This window comes from Cygnus olor, chromosome 4, assembly GCF_009769625.2.
Source record: "Cygnus olor isolate bCygOlo1 chromosome 4, bCygOlo1.pri.v2, whole genome shotgun sequence".
Taxonomy (NCBI): Eukaryota; Metazoa; Chordata; class Aves; order Anseriformes; family Anatidae; genus Cygnus; species Cygnus olor.
Genome location: NC_049172.1, coordinates 43,719,917 through 43,744,505, shown reverse-complemented (window position 1 = coordinate 43,744,505; position 24,589 = coordinate 43,719,917). Strand labels below are relative to the sequence as shown.

General features: G+C 45.2%; 1 protein-coding gene and 2 long non-coding RNA genes across 10 annotated transcripts in view; 2 read left to right on the top strand and 1 right to left on the bottom strand.

Moving 5' to 3' along the window:
- LOC121069875 overlaps positions 1-4,246 on the top strand; it is an 86,516-nt gene extending 82,270 nt beyond the window's left edge. Inside the window, exons 11-12 of the long non-coding RNA XR_005819703.1 lie at positions 2,749-2,892; positions 4,182-4,246. This is a non-coding gene — a long non-coding RNA (uncharacterized LOC121069875). The remainder of the gene's footprint in view (positions 1-2,748; positions 2,893-4,181) is intronic.
- An 853-nt stretch (positions 4,247-5,099) lies between these two features.
- Positions 5,100-23,889, bottom strand: LOC121069876. 2 transcript variants are annotated; one of them, XR_005819705.1, is made up of 5 exons: positions 22,498-23,889; positions 8,735-8,802; positions 7,601-8,552; positions 7,422-7,508; positions 5,100-6,530 (listed from the first exon to the last, which is right to left on the bottom strand). It is a non-coding gene; the product is annotated as an uncharacterized LOC121069876 (long non-coding RNA). The 2 variants fall into 2 exon arrangements; XR_005819704.1 differs by lacking the exon at positions 22,498-23,889 and having other exon boundaries at positions 8,735-9,215.
- Positions 21,029-24,589, top strand: part of BBS12 (Bardet-Biedl syndrome 12) — a 33,386-nt gene continuing 29,825 nt past the window's right edge. For all 7 annotated transcript variants that reach the window (XR_005819698.1, XR_005819697.1, XR_005819699.1 and 4 more), the window contains exons 1-2: positions 21,029-21,226; positions 21,849-22,024. The gene's annotated coding sequence lies outside the window, so the exon portion shown is untranslated. The remainder of the gene's footprint in view (positions 21,227-21,848; positions 22,025-24,589) is intronic.

Below are 24,589 nucleotides of genomic sequence, written 5' to 3'. Positions count from 1 at the left end.
TTCTGATAGGAGGAAGAAGTACCTTGGTCTGTTTTTGGAATTTTCTTCTCACCCCCATTCCCTTGAGTTTTCCTCCCTCTCTTTCTGTTCTTGCTTGTGTGAGGAAGACTCTTTTCCTTCTTGCTTTTTGCCCTTTTACCATTACACTGGCAGCACTGGGGCCCTCTGGCATCTTCCCCCCCACACCAAAGAGTAAATGTCCTTCTCCTGGTTATGTGAGGTGGCAGTTGTTTGCTGGGGAGCCATGTGGCTGAGATCGTGTCTCGTGCTTGTGAACGTGGTCTTGTCCATGCTGGATGTCACCAGCTGAGGTAAGAGCAACACCCAGGGGTCTGAGATTGGTATAGGACACTTACTGCACAGGTCACGTTAATATGCAGTTTGTAGGGGTGAAGATAAGGTTATAGAGGGTGTCTTGGAGAAAAAAGGTGAAGCAGAGTCCCACATCCTTTGCATCTGGAAAAACAGCATTGTGACTCAGCAGTGCACTTGCAGGAGATAGCTGCCCGTGGGGAGCTGAGCCCTGGGTTAGATGACCAAAAAGGTTCTTTGAAATTTGGGTTTCTTCTTAAGATTTGCAAGTGGGTAAAGACAGTCCTGGGTGGTTGCAGAGCGCTGGATGCAGTCAGGGCCCAGCAGCAGAGGGGCAGCTCCTGGCTGGGCACCTGCACCTACCCAGCCCCTGCCTGCTTGTCTTGCCCTCGCCAGGAGGCATCCTCTCCAGCACCTTTGGGAACGGCTGCTGCAATGGAGGTGCCAAGCCACCCTTTTCTCCTCCATGAAATCCTTCCTGACAAACAGTTTTCCCGGGATAATTTCACCAAATAAGTCAGTTTTGTCAAGGCTCTGAAAAATAAAAGTACAGGCAATATTTTTCTAATGACTTTATAGCTGAGAGATACGTAGGTACGTGACTTCATTGCCCTGTGTGTACCTCCTGCTGCAAGACCCAGGACCTGCATGTTCTTAGCATCGATAAAAATATCTATGGCATTAGTCACAGCTAGTGCCAGCCTGCAGTCATGCTGGCGGGCTTGTGGTTTTCTTTCAGCTTCCTTGCTACAAGTCTCAAAGTCAGGGTTCCCCGTTTGGGCAAGAGATTGTCTCCCAGACCTGGCTTATCCCTCTTACTGCTTGTTATTTTAGCTTCTGTTTCCTCCTTATCCTGCAGTTTACACTCCCCCTCACTTTGGCCCTGCGAGCATGTCAGGGCTCGGTGCTCCCACAGCGTTACGTGCCGCATCGATGGTATCGGTGCGTCCTCATCCACCGCTTCCTTTCCCCTCGGCCCAGCTCCTGCCACCCCGTGCAGCTGCGGCGTCACCGGCCGGTGCCTGCAACGCGTCTGGCGTGTCTGTGTCAGCAGCCCCGCACTCCTCTGATGGCTAGGAAACGGCCCCAGATGCCTCACTGGTTTTTAAAGCCCATGTCTCTAGTTCTCACCTAATACTGACCATTTTTCTGTCTCCGTCTGCCTCATTGATTCTCCACTTATTCCTAAATCTCAGAGGGAAAATGTTTCTTCCTTTCCCTAGACTTGTTTTTGTCTTCTGCTGGGGATGATTTAATAATAACTGGGTTATTATTCTGCACTTCCAAGATTGCTCAAAAGATGTTGCAGAAAACAAAGCTGTATTGTATTGAAACAGAAAACAACTTCAGAATAGAATGAATCACCCTTTCTTCAACCCCCAGCTAAAAAAAAAAAAGAAAAAAAAGATGATTCACTGTAGAAAGTCTGTGTGAGGTTTCTCAAATTCAGTTCTGGTTTATTATCTGTGAGGCACTTCTGTGCTTGTCATTCTGGCAATGCGGTATCACTTTACTTGAAAATGGCCTAGCGGTTTTATTGATTCATTCTGGGAGATGACTTTATTTTGTTGGTAAATTTAAAGGCTATTTTTGCTTATATCATCGAGAACGTATAGCATAGTATTTGAGACTACAGACTATTTTGGAAAATTTAAGTAAATGTATAAGAAATTATAACAAGTAATACAATAAATATACAGCACAATTAAAACCAGTGAAAGGAGATGCTTCTTAACACTGTAGGAGTTTTTGCCTTAGCAGTACCAAGGGCAAGACCTTGGTGAGAGTCCAAGCAGCTAGGCTAACTGGTAACTTACCTAAAACAGATAAAAAGAAACCATCTGAGCTAGTGCATTCCCTGGGGTGCAGAAGCTGTGCCCGGTACAGCGGGCTGCTGGTGCTCCCTCAGCTGGGCGCTGCTGGGTTTCAGTCCCCTCAGGCTGGGTCCCCAGCTTCTGCAGCCTCTGTGAGGCACTCCCTTGGCAAGCAGGGTTTGTGCAGGATTTGGTGGGCTGTTGGCTAACTTGCAGTATGTTGGGGTTTCAGGGACAGCACTCTCCCTGCCTTTGCCCAAATTCATGACTGCGTTGGTGAAATCAGACCAAAAGTCTGGTGCGGTGTGAGGTTATGTTCCCATTTCTGTGTAGTGACCGGGGGGAGCATTTTGTAATCCATGTGAACACATACATTGTTCACATGGGCTTTCGGTCTACTTTTATTATATTCTCTCGCTGTCCTCCAAGAGGAGGACCACAAAGCAGCTTTGGTGGAAGTCAAACTGTGTGCATGAGCTGCCGGAGCCCTCTGGAGACCTGTCCTGGGGACTGGTCAGGGAGGGTGAGGGAAGTTCTTGAGCTCACAACAAATGGCACTGGATTTAAACAAAAGCTTTAAATGCAGTATTTAAATGCTCTTTATTTTGCATTTCCCTAACAGGTGTTTTTCCAAAGTTATTCCAAAAAGACTGCGAAGTAACCAAGCATTGCTGCAAAGGAGCTGAGAAGTGGCCCATGCTCCTCCCGAGCCCCGCTGCAGCTGGCAGCCCCCGGGGCATGTTCCCTGCGTGCACACATCCTGCAGGTCAGTGCAGCACTGAGTGACTTCTGGAGGAGGTGTGTTTAAGAGAGTGGCAAAAGTTAGCAAAACAAAAGCTGCCATGAAGACCTATCATGAACGAGGTGTGATAATTGTGGCAGTGCTGATGTGGGTGCTGGGAGATGACGAAAAAAGGGCAAATGAGGTCAAATGGTCCTGCTCTTTGACTCTTTGTTGAAGGCTGTGTGGAGCAGAAATCAAAAACTGCTGTATGGTGAAAGCTTTCAATGAATGGCTTTTGATTAATTCTTGTGAAGCTGCTGGGAGGTGGAAATATGAAGAGGAATCAGCACCAAGTGTGGCCAGAAGCACCGCTGACAGGGCAAACTTTCTCTGTTGGCAGAGGCACAATGGCAGCAGCCTGCAACACACACATAAAGCATATGCATTGGCAGTTTCCCCAGACAGACTTTGTAAGGATTGCCAACCAGCCAAACTGCCTCTTAACCTAATTTTACCAGTCTGCACACTTTGTTAGATGCACTTTTGAAGTACCTATCAGCCAAGTTTAGCATAAAACAGCAAAAGTGATAGATTTGATTTGTAACACGGAAGAGAGAGCTGGTGTGCTTTGTTCTGAGGAAATTGCTTTTCAGAGGCGTTCTTCCCAGTGTGCTAGTGTAGTTGTATTCATGTGGGAAAAAATTAGCATTCCTTAGCCATAACTGAATTTCCAGCTGGATATATCATGGGGGAAAAAAAAGATACGTATCTTTCATGCCTTCAGTGTGTTCTTTGACTATGAGATCTCACACCAGTAAATGCCCATCTCTTAGGGGCAGAAATGGCAGTCTCAGTCCTGTTTCAGAATGTAATGAATGCTTAGCCAGGCTTATGCATAAGATAGTGAATGTTAATCGTGAGCATTGCTCTGCGTACGGTCAATTTGGATGTCTGAGTTTTGCCATGAAAAGGTAGAGCACAGCAAGATGAATGTCTGCAGTTACAGCCCTTAGCTGAGCCGTGATAGCTGAGGGTATGAGCACCCGTGGTTCATCTCAGTGCTAAATGAGTTGGGTAGCTTCAGCAGCACACCCGGGTACTGTGCCTCTTCTTCCTCTCTGCTGTTTGACTGCTATTAAAAGTCGGGAACAGGATCTTTGGTTAGGTCAGCTGTGGCCATTTTATTACTTAGCTTATGTGAATAAGCTATATATGAATTGGTAAATCCCAGTGAAGCATAATAATGTGTTAGATATCTTGCATTACAATGCACGTACTCCTTTGGTGCCACCTCAGTCCTTTTTTTGCGGGGCATGACATTGGCATGTGAGATGGGAAACCTGGCAGCTGAGATTTCGCCCTGGAATTGACACACCAGGCTTCTCCAAGTACCACATCCACATTTCCAAGCTTCAGTTTCCCAGGTAATTTTGTATGTCTGTCTGCTATGCTTGTACTTAATGGTGTTCTAAGTCAAATGTGTTTGTGCCACTTGTGGAGTGATTTTTTCAAAACACTGCTAGAAGGCGGCATGTCTGTTCAGTGGAGGGCAACAAAGCTTAGAAAAAAGATGCTAAGGTGAGCCTAGACAGCAAACTTCAGGTGTGTTTACTATACTGTAAGGCAGCAAAAGTGGTGGGTAAGATTTGTCACGTGGAAGAGAGAACTGGTGTGTTTTGTTCAGGGGAATTTGCTGCCATTATTGGAGTTGGATATACTGCACTGAGTTCAAAACCAGCAACAACAGAAATAATTGTTCAGCCTGAAAAGAAATAGTGGGAGATCTTCAGTCAGACTGGCAAGCCACAGCTTCCCTTCCCAAACCTTGATTCACTTACCTCCGTAAGTCTTCACAGCTACAGCAGCACGAGCACTGCAGTTTCTTGGTGGGTGTTACTGGTTTCTCATGTGCATGTCAGTGCCCCTTTCCTCAGCAACTGGAGAGCTGAGATATCCAGAAGCTGCCAGTAAACGACTCTACATGTGCAAGTGTCAAAACCTGCATCTCCAGAAACCTCACTGGGCGTTGTGGTCACAAGTGCTAGCACCTGGGCGCATGCTGATGTCAATTTGTTCACTGCCGGTGTTTTCAAAACGCAAGTGTCAGTGTGCAAACTTGGGCTGTTTTGTGGCTTAAGGGAGCATGAGGACATTCACACCTTGTTTTTATGGCTGCCCAGGCGATGTCTTTTGCTTGATGTACCCCTTCAGCATCAAATAATGAATAAGCTATAACTAAACCTGGACGCTGGAACTACCACCGAGAATATCAAGCATGTGAGCAGTAAGGCAGCGTTTTAAAAAAAACAGTTAAGAACAAGACCGCATAATGGGAGTTTTTAAGAATATCTTCTTTTAATGAAGTTATAATATAGAAATGTAGGCTGATCTTCTCTCTCTTGTACCGTTTTACAATTTGCAATCCCATACAGTAGATTGTTATTCAAAATCTGACTTGCTCACACACTTGATTTTCTGAGGATAAAATTTGCTCCTCAGTATAGAGAGAGATACTTTGTAAATTTGTCCTTAACCATCGTCAAAGACAATCTTGACTACCAAAGCAACGTTCAGCCACTGGAAAGTTTTCCAGCACTGGATAATTCCCGGATATTGAAAAAGTTGTCAGACATCAAAAATTCTTGTTCAAGGTTGCTTTAAAAACGATATCTATCTGCTGCAGCTGGAAGTGACATTAAGAGGGGTTTTTACTTGGCTGGTATTGTAGAAGGTCAAGTTTCGCTTATCAGCCTCGGTCTCAGATATTCCATGCGGTTCTCAGTTGAATTCAATAAAGCCACTAAACTTTGATGACTGTGAAGTCAACTTAAATGTGTTCTTCTGTGAACTTAAGTCCTAGATAACCTAAAACAAATTATTTTGCAGCTACTAAGTAAAAGGAATAGCAGCAGTGCAGTACAATTTGGAAAGGTTCTGTAGCATAACCGAACGAATCCCTTTCCTTTGCAGATATAATCTGGTTTAAGGTAGAAACTTTGATTTCAAGCTAATTACTTCCATTAAAAACTCTGCAATACTTCAGATTGTAACTTGATCTTTGTAGTTTGCTGTGCTGCTGCTGCTTTTGTCACATGGAGTTTTACTTTAGTATTTGTTCCTACAGATCTGCCCTTTGCTCCAAATCATGCCTGTCACTAAGTCACCTGCAGTACCAGGGATGATTTCTGCAATCAGTTTTGATACTCAGTGTTTAAGCCGTTCGGCAAAGTATCAGAAAACACTTGTGTATGTTTTCTATACATAGTAATAAAATGAGAGCAATAGCAGAAGGTTTAGGACAGAATGATGCCAACCATGCTATGTGCCTTAAGGAATGACCCAAACAATGCGATAGGTTTGTAAATAGAGGGAAGCTGTTGAAGAAAAATGTGTTTATCTGTATACTTGTGGAGTCACATTAAAACATGGCCAATCTTACCAAGTTTCACAATGAATAGTAAGTGGGAACTGAAAAAACCAAACTGTTGCCTGAACATTGTTACCGTAAATGAAGAGGAAAAGAAACACTGTAGGTGGGGATAGTAGTTCTGAGCCATTCCTTTGGTGTCTTATATGTAACTGTCCCAAAAAAACCCCAATAGGACTTCACCGTCAGAAATCTCCCGTTCTGCAGACTATCTGTCTATTCTTTTCTTGGCGGCCACAATCTCCAAGCACCTCTGACGACAGAAAAAAAAGAGTATCATTTGACGTATTTCACATTTCCACTTCTGTTCAGTGATCATTTTTCCTTCTGTCTGCGGTTCTTTGACCTTGGTCCAGTTATTCAAGTGAGCACAGAGAAAAGTGGAAACACGTCTACATTTTTTTCCTCCTGCATGCCAGGACGCAGCACAGCTCCCATGGTCAGAGATGGACTCAGGAGCTTTGAAGCTAAACTGTTCTTTAAAAACAAAACGATATTGTGATTATGGCTCAGAAATAATTAATTTTTTTCAGCCAAAGGCCATTATTTTACAGGCTGGTCAATGACGATAGTGAGTGTTGAATTTTTCCCAAGCTTTGGCTTTTGAACCATGGAGGAGATGGTAGGAAAGCACCAATCGGGTGCCAAACAGAAGCTACGATGCAGCCAACAATCAGCACTACGTTTTGGAGAATTTTCCCCTGCATGTGGTACGTTGTGTGTGTTCAGGCCTTCTTATCTGCCAGCTGCTCAGCTGCAACAGAGATTTCAGTCCTGGTGGAGCAGGGAGCAAAAAGGGATGGATGTTTCGGGATAAAAGCCGACCTGCTGTTTCCAGCCCACAAGCTGGCTGCTTTGCACAGGCAGCTGTGGATTTGGTGACTCAGTCCTGAGCGGTCACAGGCAGTCAGAAAATAGCAATGTTGTGGTGTGGCCTCTGCTCCATCCTATTTGGCAAATCACCGTTTAAACTGACCACTGCAGTTTTCCTTTCCCTTTCTCAACACTCAGACTGCTCGCCTGTTGAATGTCCAAGTATAATGGTACTACTTGGGCCAAAATACTACTTGCTTTCAAAAGTAAGTCTTGGAAATTGTGTGCGAAAATTGTCCCCTGCATGTCAACACCTAAATAAAGTGCCTACCTTCAGAAGCGCTGCTCTGAAAACCCCGGACTTTATCTTCAGTGACATTTTGCTGAGATCTGTTATCTGTGTGGTTCTGTGAGTGACCTAAAATAAGAAGAGCAGGATTCTTGTTTTTAGAAATGGAAAAATTGCCCTTTAGGGAGTGCTCCACCACGCAGAAATATTTGGGGACATACGAGGTGGCCGTTTGCCTTTGCTTCAGCTATCTTCGATTAAGATGCTCTTTCTAAGCAGCAGTGGAATTGCCCAGTGCCAGTGGATAGGCTGCAAAAGCGTCTGGAGATGACTGAGGAGGTTTTTGCTCGCAATGTTACCGGCCTGGGGCAAACACGGTCAGGGCCAAAGCAGATTTTGTCATGTCAGCTGCAGCAGGGTGCAGAAGCTTGAGGCTGGGCTCCTGCTTAATACCTGGGAGCAGAATACAAGTCCGGGGTGCTTAACGGTCAGGGGACTGGTGTGGGCAGCTAAGGATGTCAGATGGGTTTGGGCTACGCAATTCTACTGATTCACGCTGCACAGAGGCTAGCTGCATATTTGTATCCATCAGAAGTCATGAAGCATGAAAATACTGTGCAACCATTTGATATTATCATTTCGCCACTCCAAAGACACTAATGCTAGCTTAGGGGAAAACCATCCCCTGTCTTATCTTCACTAGGATTTCATTTTGAGTTAGCCAACTCCCATTAAGAATTATTTTTTCAGAGGTAAGCCAAGGCCTAAAGAGCAAAAGGTATAGCTTCTACTAGAAGGAGGAGGATCTTTAAAACTATGGGATATGGAGGGGTGTTACAGGACTCAGTCTTGTGTCTTGAAGAGTTGGTCAAAGCTGACTAAGAAAGGGGTCCTCTTGCAGTTTCCCAAATGTAATCCTTTTCTGATTAAAAAATGAAGGAGGAAAGGCTTTGCTGGAAGGGCACGTGAGAGGCAGAGCCCTGTCTAATATTTAGTCTGGACAATCTTACATTAGGAAAAGAAAGATTTACAGGATCCGCTGGACTATTGTTCCATATCAGAAATATGCAGGAAGAATTTCTGTGCTGGAAAAAATCTGCTTTTACATCCTAGAAGTTAAATATTTGGAAGAAGTTATCATCAGCACAAGATCTTCTTCCTCTCTTCGGCAACCTACACAAGGAAAAATAAAAATGGACAAACTGTACTGGGACCCATCAGTCTTAATCCAGAATACACTGATCTGCACATGGGCGCTTCAACAGATTCAGCATAGAAATACAAAGCAGGAACATCAGCTTAAATAAGGACTAGAGTCCTCCCAAAGCCAAAAAGACACTGTTCTGTAGTCTTACCTTTTAGTGTGCATTTTCCCCCCGAATTACTCATCCATAAAATGCAAATGTCAGTTCTGAAATGAAAGCTGTGCAAAGGAAAAAAATAATGATTAAACCATTTGCCTTTGTCAATGGTTTGAAGAGAAATGCTCATGTCTGCAGTGCTGCATTTCTTTGGTATAGGAAGCAAGTGGGTCTGCAAAGAGGCTTCTTAAAACAGTATCAGTCTAACCGCTGGTTCCGCCTGTACATTGGTACATCGGCTGGCTTGTGGGGGCTTCTCTTACTCAGAAGTGAACTGAGACTGACAGTAACGTTTGTTTACTACGCATCTGATCAACCACATATAACCTTTGCCAAAGGAGCTAAATTAGAAAGAAAGAAAAAAAGAGTAATGCATTGTTTAGGGTAGGAACATAACTTTTAGGGATTATTAAAGATGAGAAACGAGCACAGGTCATTAGCACACATGCTACTGGAATGAAGTTTTGCAGAAACCAGAAGGTAGTTGTTTTTTCTAGGTAAAGATTGCTAAAAGGAATGCATGATACGACACTGAGATGATGTGGCAGTGAAGAAGACAATAGAAAACGAAAATAAGGAATATTGGTACAACAAGATCTGAATGAAGAAGTCTCCAGCTACAGACCAGATACTTTACTGCTTAAATAGTGTACTTGATTCCTTTTAATTTAGATGTGCAGATGTGGGCTTCAAAATTCCTAAAATTTGCATGAAAGAGAAGATGTGTAGCAGAGAACTCATCTCATCTCATCTCATCTCATCTCATCTCATCTCATCTCATCTCATCTCATCTCAAGAGAAGATAGTAGTCAAAGACCTGCTGGGAGAACCTGGAATTGTCCTTGGGGAATGTTTTTCCTAATAGCTCAGTGCCTGCTTTGGAGAGATTTATTCTAAACAAAAAAAAGTAATGATTTTGCTTTTAGGGGGAAGAAAGGGAGTGGATTTTTTTGTTTGCATTGCTTTGGAGGCTGGATCGCAGCCAGTGCAGGTTGAAATGCCCACTGTTACTTCTACCCAGCACTTGCTGCTTGTGGCTCACAGAGGCAGAAGTTGTCATGTCAGGTAGCTCAGTGATTATGGCTGTTATTAAACTTCACTTACAATAATTGACCCATTTCCGAGTACAAGAATATACATGTATATTTAATCATCACAGCTCTTTCGTGGAGAGCCTCGAATGGCTCTGGAACATGACTGCCATGTTTTGCCTGAGGGAGAGGGAGGGTGTCATCCATGCTAGCATCATGAAAATCCCTTCCTCAAACACAGCCAGGTGACAAACCCCAAGCATCTTGCTGGTAGGGTCTTTCTAGAGGTTGACAAGGAAATTGCCCGAAGCACCTTCCACCAAGGCTGCTGTGGCTGAAGGTAGCATGGCCAACCGTTATCTTCTTCATCAGGAGGAGTTGGCTGTGGCTTCAGAACTGAGTTTCTCCTAATATCCCCTTAATAACCTGTTCTGTAATTTCCTTAGCAGAAAAAACAGTTGTGTCAGAGGAAGAGAGATCCAGAGAAGAAGGCTGGAAGGCAGATGTTTTGGGTAAGGCAAGAGGGGGCTGGACAGGAGAAGGAGTTGGCAGGGCTCCATAGTGGTGGGAGCAGAAGAGGAGAAAAATAAGGCAAAAAAATAGGTAGTGGCAGAAGAAAGACATAAATAAAAGAGGACAGGAGGTGTCTGTGCTACAGAGGTAGAGGCATGGCAAAGCAGAGCCAGTTCATCCATCCCTCCTGAGGCAGGTCCACCCAGAGGTTGAAAACCTTCATGCTCTCAGGAAAGAGATTAAGCTCAAGGGACAGAGGCCAGTGCTGGGGCTGTCTGTATCCCAGCTACCCTGGTCACAAAGAGCAGGTGTCCGCGTGATTTCTGAACAGGGAGTGCAGGCTTCCCGTTTGTTTTAAATGTTGGAAACCTAATCAGTGAAGCAATTCTACCTTGCCTCAAAAGAAATCCCCGAAAAAGCTTATTCAGAGTTCAGAATCCTTTGTACAAAGTTAAGAAATGCCCTGACAGCGTTACAGATCCTTTCTTCATGATGCTGGTGTGTTTATGCCCTTCCCACCCACCTTTCCTTTTTCAAGGCTGTGGCTATGGCTTGTACTGTGAGAAAAGTCTTTAAAAGTCCCCAAAAATTTGAAAATCATGAGTCAGACTCCCTCAAAAGAGTGGGGAGGGGATTTTTTGTCGTCTATGTAACCATCACTTCTTGTTTGTGTATGTGCACAAGACAGAACTTTTTGGCCTGTGGATAGGGGACAATATCTGTTTGATGGTGAGAGGCTTTCAGCTTCTCCCTAGATTGTGAATGCTGAAGTCAGGCTGTGTCCTCTCACTCCCCTCCCGCCTGCCCCTCATCCCAGCAATTAATTCTACCCTGATTTCCTTATCCTCCACTGACCTCCTCTATTAAGGCATTTGTAGCCCTTTTGCTTCCCCTCATAGGCAGTTTGTAATGCTCAGAAAGCTGCGAAGACCAAGAATTTTGCAATGCAGAGCCAGAAATTGTGTGTTTTCTGGATGCCTAGCTTAGGATACCTGGGACTTGGATTAAGAGGTGAGCGATACAGGTTTCGGAAAGTGGGGCCTTGTGCTAGGAATTGGTACAAAAACATGCAGACTTGGAAAGATTTGGCTCTCAGCATGAGAATCTTGCTGATTTTCTTGATTGTGTTGCTTTTGTTTTTTCTCTGGGCTTCGTGTTGTGAGAGAAAGATGGAAACAATACTATGCTGCTTTTCAGCTGTTCGCAAGTAAGTGGGTTTATGTTTGTAAGGAGTCGGAAGGAGATTTGGATGAGCTCACCTCATAACATTATTTCTTTTATATACAGAAGCTTATGCTGTATTTACATAGTACACAAAATAATGCAAAGAATGAGAAGTTAAATTGAGTGAGTAATTTTTTCTATCAGTAGCAAGAATTGTATAGAAAAGTCTGTTAAAATTGTGTGATTAAAAACTAGTAATGATACTCAACAAGGGGCTTAACTAAGCAAAAATAGTTATTGCTGCTCTTAACTATAAAAGCTTGGCTTTGCAAACATACTGCTCTTTCCTGGCAATTTCTTGTGTTTCCAGAGAGCCAGACAGCTTCTGGTCATGTTGAAACTGCTCTGCCCTGTATCTGGAATTTCCTTTTCAAGCTGCCTGATGTGGAAGGACTAAATTAAACTGCAGCAGAGCCGTAGGTAGTATTGTGGTATATGCCTCCACGGTCTCCTCTAAAACTAGTATTTTTCACCCTTAGCATCTCACTACTAACCTCTGTTTTCCTCCATTTCCTCTTGTCTTCATACCTGAGCGAATTTTGGTTTTAAGAGATAGGGATGAAAAGGAGGTACTCGAAACTATTTCCCAAGGTTTTACGCTTCCGTGTGAAAACACTTCTTAACCACTTAAAATCCTTTTGTTATAGTAGATCAATCTTTGCCAAAAATAATTTTTCACGTGCACTTCTACAGCCACGCAAAATAAGTAGCAACCCATGGCTGAATCGTGCAAGTGGCACAAGCTGCTGAGCGTGTCCATGATCCTGTTTCTCCTCATGCTATTCTCAGTTATGCCACGGAAATTGCATTTGGCCACAATTGCTATGCCATGATACAAGTATATCAGGCATTCTTAAACAGGTCTGCAAATCGTTACTTTATTAGCCACTAAATATCAGCAAATGGTCTTTAAAAAAACATTGAGAACAACTTCCCCCCCCCCCCTTTTTTTTTTAAAGACATACAGTCATAAGGTGGCGTGGTATGCCTCATTTTAGCAGCACGATTTTCATATATATAATTAACATACGTTGTCTGGTCTGCTGACGAAATTATCAGGGACTTCCATCTTTTACTCATTAATAAGAGACTTACTTGAGTTAAAAAGGAAGTAAAAAGCATTGATGGAAAATAATCACTGAAAACCGCGCTCTCCTGCATGCCTGCAGACTTCACAGGGTATCCAGTGAGCTGCTGAGTCGCTAATGACAGATGTGGGGCTGCAAAAAGACCGAGGCTGCCTGCCAGTGTTTAAAAGGTCAAATGGAAAGCTTGACAACTGAATTAAATGTACTGCGTAAATGTGTAATGCTGGCCAGAGCCAGTGGATGAGAGGAGCTCGTGTAGTCTTGTGCTCAATCTTTAATACTACTTTGAAAGAAAGCACGTGTAAATGGATAAAGCAGAAAATACACATACAAAAGAATAAAGCAGAAAATGTGCGTCGCTGAAGATGCTCAAGAAATAATGAGTTGAAGAGTGCTGAACAAAACCCTCAGCGTGTCAGTTCCAAAGCCAGTCCCTGAAATTATACCGCTGCTGTTAGTTTCAGAAAACTGTACTATTTCCCTGTGTTCTTGCTTGTGCATTTTTGAATTTTAACATGTTACGAGATCTCTGAGAAGATGTGGAGGATATGATATTTGTTACCTCTCACTTGGTGTTTCAGTCTGCCAACTAGAAAGCTTGTCGCTCAGATAAAGAGTAAGAAATGACAGTGTGTGGCATAGCCATCCAGTGCCAGCCACTGCAACCACGCAGACTTCCCGACTGAAGGGAACTGTTCATGATCCATTCCTGGGCACGTGGTCTCTCATGGGGAAAAACTGGTGATGAATATCATTTGCAGAAGCCAGTATTGGTTTGTGAATGATTCGCATGCAGAACCCTGGGCTAAGATGGGTAGATGATGTATTAGCAAGTAGTAATTTTGCAATTGAGATCCATTTTCTGCTCTGAGCCTGGAGGCATTCTAAATGAGCTGAGCCCTGCTTTCACCTGGCTCGTAGAGTGAGAGAGGGCAATGTCTTGCCTTGCTAGCAGGAAAAGAGTTTTCCTCCCTCAGATTTCTGCTGGGGAGCCCTCAGCTCCCATACAGCCAGTGAGTCTTTCACAGTTTCATAAGTTGTGTGAGAGGAGTGGGAGAAACAGGGAAATAATGTAAAATCATTTGGGGAGAAGCTACAGCAGGGACTTCAGTCCTGGTCCTTGCCCTGAGAGAAGGCTGGGAGCTCCCCTGGGACTGGTGTGTCCTTGCTGCAGGAGATGGTGTTAATGCAAAGCAGAGGAGGGGGGAGATGCCAATCACCTAACTATGCAGAGTACATCGCCTGTTTGAAGGTGGCTTATACCTTCACGCCTTTCAGTTTTAAGGTGATAAAGGGGTTTGGGGTCACTTGCTCAAGTGACCATCGTGGTTCCATTTTTTTTTTTTTTTTTTTTTTCAGCACTCCCCTGTGCCCTAGTTTTCCTGGTAAGGTTTAGGTATCTTATCTACACGTGTGGTATATATACCATATACCATGCGTCCATCACTGTCTGGTCAATGGCTCTTGTTTCTAACTTAAAGTGATTTTCTGTTGTGTCGTTCTCAGCCAACTGAAAAAATTAATCTAAATCTCTTTTAGAATTCAGTTTTTAACCTTTAAAGGAAAATTTCAAAAGTGTTGCAGATATTTACCATCAGAAGTCATAGTGAGGGTCAGCAGAACTTATGCTTCCAAATCCTGTGGATGCTTTGTAAATATTCCTACCCAGCGCCATGACCCCCTTTGGGGGCAAACAAGTGGAAGTGCATCTTGAGGTATATATGGAGTTGTAAGAGTGTGGACTCTGAAGAACAAGCGTATCTGCTCCTGCTAAAAGCACCTGGTGCCTGCCTCTGCTCGCTGCCCATCTCGCTATGTGAAGGTGCTTCAGTTCACCCATCCCTCGTCCAAAGCTGGGTTTGGGTTAGGTTCCTTTATGCTTTTCTAGGCAGGGATTCTTACTGAGTGCTTATGTAGTTACTCATTGCCTGTGTAACTGCCAAACCCTTTCCTTCATCACCTATGAAGGAAGGGCTCTGAATTTGGGGTTGTGCTCCAAATCAGCTGCAGCTCGTCCCGCAGGCAGCCGCCAGCAGTGGGTTTTGCCCTGCAGCACACGCGTATGGGTTGTGTTGGTCAAATCGAAACCCAGTTAAACCGAGCAGCAGGTTGCAGCACCCTGAGGGGACCCCGTCACGTCAGTTCAGTAGTAGCTATATCTGGTCAGCTCGCCACCGTAAAGGACACGGGTGAAAAAGCCTCCAGTGCTATTTTGAAAGATTGTATTATTTTGCAGGAACAACCTGGTTCTTGAAATTGGTGCAAATCCGTGTAGGGCAGAGGTGAGGTGCAGCGAAGCAGCTCACAGTGTGGGAGGAGGCGGCGGTGCAGAATGAGCTGGAGAAAGAGCCCGGCTCACTGAGCTTGAAGGATGCGGCCGGGCAGGGAGCTGCTGGCCTCCGGGGTGGGATGTGGACAGGAGGACAGCCTTGCAAAAGGCACAGCAACCCCGATGCAATACTTCTCTCCAGTTTGCTGTAAGTTTTCTCAAGGTGCTCCATCATATTACATGTGTATTGCTGCTGCTGCTGCTGCCCACACCTCTTCCCAGCTCCCCGCTGGCTGCTGCACAGGCTTCCTGAGGCAGCGGGAGAGCTGTGCCCGTCCTGTCCCACCTGCCAGGCTGTCTGGCTTCGGAGAGGACCTGACCGTTCTCACGAGCGTGCCGCGGTGTCGCGTTAGTCATAGTGCTGTGGTTGCTGACAGCTCCGCAGCACTAGACCCAGGGAGGTACAGGAAGCACGGTGGAGGACGTGACCCAGCACGAGACGGTAAGAGGGCACGTTCAGTCCCTGACACCATAGCCATCCCAGATGCTTACTAGGTCAGTGTCATGTTGGGTGCTTCTAGCCCCAGGGTGATTAAGACAGGATCTGGTGAGCTCAAGCTCAGCATAGCTCACGTGTCTCAGCACTTACCACTAGTCTCTCTGAGCTGCAGCCCAAGCGAAGAAGGGGCTGGGAGGCCCGTTTTGTGACAGAACCGCATAGCAGACAGAGTATCGGAGGGTGCAGTGTGGCCATCTGCAGGAGGTGGAGCAAGATGGTCACACCTGGCTCAGCTTCAGCCTGCCCGGCGTGTCGGCTCCACAGCAGTCACAGGCATTGCTCTGGTGCCCACCAAGGCTTGTCGTTGCAGATATGCCACCAGATCCATGCTGACTCCACGTGGTTGTAAAGCCTTTGCTTGCTTTCCATAGTGCTGTTGGAACCCAAAATTCTGAGCAGCTCCGGGCAAAAGCACCCAAGTGGCTTGGCATCACACCGACTAAGCCGCAAGTTGGTGATTTAAGAGCAGCCCTACCCAACAGCACAAAAACTGAGTTTGGACCTCTCTAGGCCTAGAGAGCTGTACAGCTTCATTTGCTTCACCCATGCCTCAGTGTGCTGGCTCTGCTTAGGGACTTCTGCAGTGCCTCTGCATTTGCAGCATGGCGTATGGATCGGGCACCTACAGACACCTGAGAGTTGACGGTACTTGCTGTTTGAGTACGAAAGCCTCAGCATCTTGCTTCTCACTCAGACTTTCGACTTGGGCATCATCTTTGACAGGAACACCACTGAATCCAGAGAATGCTTAAATCTGGATGTGTTTATTCAGTAATGTGAAGATTTTATTCACAGAACGAAACCTTTCTTCTCGTGTATCTGCTATTGCAGGATTCTTCTTGGCTTTCATTCAGTCATTGTGTGCTGCTGCAAAGACAATTTTCCAAGCCTACCACTCTGCTTAAATAATTTCTGTGATATCTCACTGCTCTATTGCATTGAATGCAAGTAAAATGTCTGTTCATCCAAGGCTGGCTGTGATGCACTCACAGCCTCCCTAGCATCTCCCACTCAATCTCAGTATGTTCCCTTCTGCCTCTTGCTGATCTGTGCTTCGAGGCTCTATGGCTTTCCTGTTACATGTTTTGAGTACACGTTTTTTGGTATTTCCAAAGCATCCCAATTTCAGAGATTTCCCAGAGGCATTGGAAAACTCTTTCTTAAGAAAAGAATATCAGAAGGATGTTCATATTCCTTGGATTTCTGGCCAACACTGCCCTATGTGTTCTCTGCTGTACTGTTCGTGATCAGTTGTCTTCCACTGAGGCTGAAGGCTTTCTAGGGCACGGGGCTATTCTGTTCTGCTTGGATAGTCCCTAAAATCTCATATGCAAATAATAAATGGTGGTAGTTGCTAGGAACTTGGTGAGCGTTATCAAGCAAAATCTACAGAAGTTGATGTAATGTTTTTAAACAGATGGTGCCTTGAACGAGACAATTTCTTAATGGAAACTGCTGAAATAAGTGTCAAACGATTTCATTTTTGTCAAAGACTTATGCCACCTTTTGAACTATGAAAGTTTCAGGATGGCAACTATGCCACAAAAAATACTGTCCTAGCCTCCATTTTCCATTAAATGTATAGATTCAGTTTCAATCAGTGTTTCGGTCTTTAAAAACAGATTATTTTCTAGTTTACAGGGAACTCATCTGCCACCTTTACGTTTTCAGGGGTCATTCGAAAAAAACACTGTAAACTTCTGAACTTAAGGACAATGAGGCAGCAGCTCACATCCTATTTACTTATGTACAGTCTTTCCAACTCCAACTTGTGAAAACCAATTCACCCCAAGAACGCAGCCGCAGGCATTCAGAAATATCCTAGGCGGTAGCTATGAAGTACCGGTAAAATAAACCTGCTGTCATCGGTATTAAACGTTGGGTATTAAACGTTTTACTTCACAGTGAGTGTGATGAGCCCATGGTGTGACCAGCTCTTCCCTAGGTGGCTGTGTCCTCCCCAGCCAGGCCGATGGCACAGCTGGCCGTGTGATGCCCCCTCGGAAGAAGTTGGTGTTGTAATCCAGTGCTGAACCATCCACGTGGTGACCCAGTTGTGGTAAAGTGCTCCTCCTTTGTTGGCATGGATTACAAAGGCAGGCTCTCTTGTCTGCGCGCGGTCTGGGCACTTGGTCTAGTCCAAGAATGCTTGCCGAGATGGAGCTGGGAAAGGATGGTTTATTTTTCCCCTTGAGATGTAGCTGTTTTCCTGTGCCTGTGCTTTCCTGTTTTGTGCAATGTGAGCATGGAAGAAATGTGACAGGGTATGGATGCCAGAAAAGGTTTTCTCTCCTTTGTTTACTGCATGGTACTCCCTTTCTGACCTTCCTAGGAAAAGTACAAGTGGTCAAACAGAGCAGGAAGACAGTGCTGGAGGTGCAGGGGCAGCAGCTTTGTGCCGGAGGAAAAGGAGAAGCCCCTGCCGAGCTCTTAAGCCATTGGAGACTGTGTGGGACGGCTTGTGCTGCAGAGGGCTAAGGGGGGCTTGTTTAATTGTGTTCCTAAGGTAATCCCTGCTGCTGCCAGCTCTGCTGCCACCTGTGGGCACGAGCACACGTTTGGGGATGACAGGTCTCTTCTTGTCAGCGTTACAGGAGCAGCTTCTCAAAGGAGCTCTTGTCTGCAGCAATTGCCCAGACAGCCAGGCAAACCCATGTCAGTCTGCTCATGTGTTTTCTTTCCAAAGAGCAATACTTAGACCGGAGAGCCAGGCTCTGGCTGCCTGACCCAGGATGCTTGCGGTCTGCGCAGAGCAGCAACGCTCTTAATGTGAGCTTGGGAAGTGCCGTGAGGAACTTGGAGAAGGAAATAACACCGATCCGTGAGCACCATCCTCGTTTGCTCTCCCAGCAGTATGTGTGTGGAGCCACTGTCTAAAGCAGTGTTGGCAGTGTTCAGTTGGGATCGGGTCACCCTGGCTGACTGCACCCACCTCTTCCATCTTCTGCTCACGGGGAGTGGCTGAGAGCGAGCTGAGATGGGTGGGAGATGAGAGGAGCATTTCTGGTGACCTCCACAGCAGCATGGCAAGGCTTGACCTAGGTAAGACCTTGCACCCAAAGGTGAAAGCATGGGGGAGACAGGCAAGGGCTGGATGTACCGTGCCCCTCACGAAAGAGCAGAGGAGGAGGTTGGGGTGGGACAGGAGAGGCCACTTCCCAGGGAGCACGGCAGATCCCTGCATGGGGACCTGCCCCAGCTCCCACAGATGGCTTCTTGTGCCCCAAGACCTGGGCTGCTGGAAACGAGGTCCTGAGGCACTGGCCCTACGCCCGCAGACATGGCCCACACCACAATCTCCCCTTTGTTTTTGGTGCCGACGCATCCAAAGGCTGTAGCTGCGTTTCCTACACCCACTGGGAGGATGTGGGATTTTCTTGGCTGCGAAATGCAGCAGCGAGGAGCTCTGCAGGCTGGGCCAGTGACTCAGCCGCTGGCGATGGAGATGGGACAGTACAGACAGGCTCTCGCCTCCTCATGCGCCAACAGCCCGCGCCTCAGTGCCTCTGAAATTCTTAATCCTCTTGTTTTCCATCCTGCTCTTAATTTTGCCACCCAGGAGGTGAATAAATTCATCTCGCCAACAAGATACACTCTAATCGGTTTGGAGAAACAAACAAATGATTTTTATTTAAAAAATATTTCATTCCTTTCATCATAGTCATTTCTGCAGAAACACAGTCAGAAATTGCTGTGTAGGAGTATGGATTTCTGGTAACAAGGCCACCTACACAAATCCACCGCAGGAAATAGGAAGCCCATACCTAAAGCCTTCATTGTCTAGGGCCCAATTTTGCAGAAGTGCTACGCACCGCTCGGTCCTGTTGAAGGCAATGGGAATAGATGATGCTCAGCCCTTAGCAGGAGGTGGTCAGGATTGAACCATCCTAGATCTTGACTTAGTGAGTCATAGTGCTGCATGGCACTTGATAGTCAGGAGAATTCTGAATATTCACGCAAAAATCCCCACGTAATAAATAATATCCTGTTTAATACGTGTATTACATCTTGTTTTGATACTAGGAAGAACGAGAATACTTGCGTCTTCCCACCACGCTTCTCAAAGTTGCTATATTTCTGGGAAAAGCTCCTGTAATTTTGATACGTAAGCGTTTTCGACTCGTATTTTCTCTTGGATTTGTAACATTACTATTTTTAATAATGTAAGCAATAGTGAAATTGCTTTCTGCACAAGGATCCCAAGCGTTTACTCCCCCCATGTAGTGACCTATTTTACCAGGATTCAACAATGAATATTTATTTGTTTTGCAGCATGAACAGAAATAATACTTAGGACTGTTGGCCGTTTTGTTAAATACTTTGGTCCCTGATATGAAGGAGAAAGCTGAGAAGTTGCCAGGTAAGGAATACGTTGACCAAATTCTGTTCTCAACTCCAAGTACTTTTCTGCTCACAGAAAATAACTGCACCGATTTCAGAAAATGTTACTTACAAAAGCATACGTCTGCTGTAGACAGACTGTGCATCCACTGGCATATTTCAATTTTCCTTTTCATCTTGGAAAAAAAAATCTTGGTTTGTTTGTGCAAAATGCACCTTTAGGTCTACCGGTAACACCTTGGACTACCAGCACTGAAAACATTACTGAAAAATCTTTGTTTGCTGTGTTCATTTGGCAGTGTTGTATACAAAGCTGGTTTCTGTTTGCCTGTGTAACTAATTAGCCATCAAGAACTGAGTAATTGACAGTTTTGGAAATCAGTCACAGGGAGAAACACTGCAAAAAGTTGTGGATTTTAACGTGGGACTACCAATCCTGCCTACTTGAACTTGCAGAAAAAGTCATCAGAAATCTGAAACAATGAACTGAAAAAAAAAACCAGATGTTGGTTTTGATGGATAGCTTTTTAAGATGGAAAGAGTAGCTCTTCGTGGCCCACTCTTTTGGACTTCATCTCTACCTGGGCTTCATTTATTTTATTAACTTCTGGGGGAGGGCAAAGAAAGAAAACGTTTGGTAAATTTATGCACCTCCCTTTCCAAAATGAGCTACTCTGCAGCCATCATCTTTGACCTTGCATAGCTGACTAAATGGTATGAACTGATTGACACAAAGCATTCAAAAGATGTGTGGAAACAACACTTCTGTCGATTTCACCTTTGTCTGATCATGGCATAAGCTATCTAAAGAGAAAACACCTGGACCCATCAGCTTTTTTTTATAAAATGGGGAACACAGATTTTGAGAATCTGAAATTGAGATGATCTGATATGACATTTAAAAGTCTGTGTAAATGTGGCTTGTTCCTAGTGAAATACCTTCTTGTGTTTATAAATCAAACTTGCAATGTTTGCAATTGTTTTTTCCTTGATGGTTAGATCTTTCATGGTTCTCATTTGTAAGTCTGAAAGAACTTACGAGAAAGCATACATCTGTTTTCTCTTTGTGGAGGAAATTGAGTAGAGGCAGGTGAAGAAGAAACCGTAATAGGAAAGAACTTCATACAGTAGTGTGAACTTCATACAATAGCGTGGATTTGTAAATTTTGCTAGTTTTATTTGAGCTAAGCTATATTTTTAGGCAGAGTGCTCTAAAATAATTTGACAAGGTGGCTAGGTTAGCCATTTTATGCGTCTCCTACGGAAACCTATTTTAAAATGTATTTAATGTTGAGGGAAGCAGGGGAGGATTGTACTTTTTGTAGTGAGATTTCTGTCACCAGCCAGAACCGATCAAACTTCCAAAGGGAATACAGCGGCCTTGAGAAGAAGAGCTAGCTTGCTGAGACTGCGCCAGCTTGCTGCAGCCCCTGAAGCCGGTACTGGGACTTCCCATGCCAGGTACCTGCAGCTGGCTCACGTGGCGAGTTCTTTTCCCATCTGGGAGCCCCACATGCTGATGTGCTCATGCTACAGGGCAGATGTTGCCTTTGCCTGTGCTGTAGGGACTTGTTTGCCACAGCTACCAAAGCTAGCTATTCAAAAGCTTGGTGAGTCTGTCTGCGATGCCTGGCAGCACAGTTCTGCCTTGGGGTCCTTAGCTATAGCACTGGAGTGGCAATATCCATCCTACCCTTGCCTCAACTTTGTCCGTGGACTTAACCCTCCGGGTTTTCACTCCAGGAAAGTAGGGGCTAGATTTCTGCTCCGTAATAACTCCACAGTGCACAGACCCTATCCTATATGGGACTAAAATATTACAGCAAATCCGTCCTCTTTCCTAAGGATACTTGTAAATGTATGCTTGCATTTGTACTTTTTGCATATCAAAAGTATGTGGAACTTGAGTAGTGGCAAGATGGTGAGATTTGCATACGTGCATACAGCATGCACATCCAAGCACAAGCATCAAACATTGGGGGAGTAAATGCATGTGAAGGTTATGGTTGTGCCTCTGGTTGTGCCAAGCATCCTTCATGCTTGCAACTCAGGTTGGACAATTTTGCTTTGTTCTTATTCACAGCATCAAATCTCATTCAGACCAGCAAAAAGTGGCTGAAGCAATTTCAAGTTTGTGTTGGTGGCAACCAGACCTCCAAAGAAGTTGACAGCTACAGTTTTAGGTCTCCAACTCTATGCCAGTGGACCCCCTAAAATTATCAAAGAGCAGAGGTCGAAGAAGGGCAGAGGCTTTGAAAGGTAGGTGCCCCAGTCCCTACTATTTGTGATCAAGTCTGAACCGCTCATGCATCTTCTGCTGACTGCATGGGAGCACGTTTCCTATTAGCCAGCTCTGCTGGGCTCCTGACTCAGCAGGGAGACGTGGCTTAAGGCCCTCTGTCTGCCTGTGCTGCTTAAGGAATCGGGCACATATAAATCAGGTTTTGGATAGTCAGACTTCTCAGGCTCTCTGTCTTGCACCAACCCTAACTCTGTGTCTTTTCCTGATGGGGCCCCCATCTTTTTGCAGCAGTAGATAAGTACAAGCTCTTATGCCCCAGATATTCTGAGCAGCCTTTAAGGCAGGTGTGTCCATCTGCCTTGCTTATGAGCTGTGGCGGGGCAGTTTCCTGAAGACTTATTTCTTGGGTCACTCTCCACCCCCAAAAGGCCATTGAGATAAGATACGTTCATCCCAGTATAGACATTCTCTTAAAGGTCGACGCACTCACCTTGGGGCAAGAGTCTAATTCTCAAATCCTTGTTCTTCTTGACTCGAAGCAAAACTGTCATTCCAACTTTCCTACATCCCAGGAGGAGGCCACAAGCATCCCACAATGGATCTGTCTCTGTCTCTCCGCTTGAAGCGGTTCCATTTGAGAGCAGTATTCCCCAAAAGAGAAAATGAGCTTACAGAGAGTAGTGGGCAGAGCACTCGGGGGGACTGTGTGAAAGGCAAGTTCAGTTCCCTGCTCCCCTAAGAGCATGTCTGTAACTATTGATACAGAGTGGGAGTTTCAGAAAGTGTGGTTTGGGGGTTTAGCTCTGAACAACCAGCTAATAATTACAGTATTTTGTACTGCACTTGTGTGAAAACTGTTGTGTTCTCTTTTTTTTAAAAAAAAGTATCCAACCACATATTTCAAGCCCCAGCTGGATGGTGTTTGTTAGCCTACTTTTGATCGTCATTAAAACCCACAGAGGAGGGAAATCAGCATCACTCATCTTAGATGTTAGTAACTGGATGCCCTCTAGCGAGACTGTGTCACGCTCTCAGATCTCTGTTCTTTACTTCCTTGGGGAGAGATGAAAAACGTGTGTGTCTTTCCTTAAAGTAAAAATGTAGGAGCACATCCTGGAGGTGAGCAGTGTGCGCAATGCCCAGAAAGTCAGAAATGAAATGAAACTTGTATGCCCACTCAGCAGAGACCTTCCTGGTGCCTTTGCGCTGAAGCGAAGGGGGCTCGTGGCCCCGTTTGCTGGGGTGATTCGGACAGGGGCGTGCCCAGGCTCCGAGCACACTGTGTTTGTGTCATTTTCCACTGATCACTCACGGGTATGCTATTGATAGTTGTATATGGATGGCAAAAAGGAGTTTTTTTTCCAGAATTATTCTCATAGGAATGCCTTCCTCAAATGTCAAGGATCACCCCAGGCCGTAGGCCGAGCAGGCTGTTTGGTCCCTGCTGCAGGAAGGATGCACGAGCCCTGTGTGTGGCTCACGTGTGCTGAAGGATGGCTGCGCAATAACTCTGATTATTTCCTCTGTCTGCCTGAGTGCTGTAAATTGCATCAGGGAGCTGTGGTTGGTTGCTGTTAGCACGTCACAAATTTTGAAATAAAACTTGTGTGTTGAAGCATCTTAGGAGCATTATTCTTTCTCATTTTTTATCTGGGTAGGGAAACAAAAATAATTTTCATACAAATTGTAGCAGGGAGAATAAGTTCTGAGTGAGCAGGAGGGCCGATAGCAATGATACTGGGACGCGGTCTCAACACCCCTGATTTGGCTTTGACGTTGCTATTTTGGAAGAATGGACGTCTGCAAAAACACGCACCACCCAAAGCCTACATTGGGCCAGTAGGCTTGCAACGACTGCAAAAAGCACCAAGCAGCGAATGGAATGAATTTAAGTCTTATAGTAACGTGAGTTAGGTTCACAGAAAGATTAACCCATGTCAGAAAGATCTGTTCTGCCAGCGTTTCCACGCTGCGTGTGGTGATGGTGAATTCTGGCCCAGAACACTTTCCATTGCCTGAGTCTTTCTCGAACTCTGCTCACCATGCCCAGAGGTGCTGAAAAGCAAAGGTACTGCGTCAGCGTTCGATGTGTATCAGCTCAGTAAGGAGGTTCCCAGGGAACGGGTTCTTAACGCTTCAGATACGTGGTGTGACCGCACTGGGCAGTCTGCAGGACATGAGAGTTGTTCTGCAAAACTGTAAAGGGCAAATGTTTTGACATCAAGTGTCTCATCGATGCAGAGATACTTAGGCTCCTGCTGTAACTGTTCATAGGGCTCTTGGCATGTGAAAGTACACCAGCGTTTTCTTTTCTTACTTTCCCCCACCCTATTTTTAACACCAAGATTAGGCTTACCTAAAAAGAAGCGATCGGTTTTTCGTTAGAAATCGGCCCTGTGTTTATTCCTCCAAACCCAAATGCGTACCTAATGATGTGAGCGATAGCACCCGTTTCCAGTTAACTCCGTGGGCACCTCCAGCAATGAAAGGTTGCTCCTCGAGCTTTTGCAGGCACCTGTGCCTGGCTAGCATGCTGTTTTATACACGTTTGGCACGGGTGCACCGGGAAGCAGTTCCTTCCT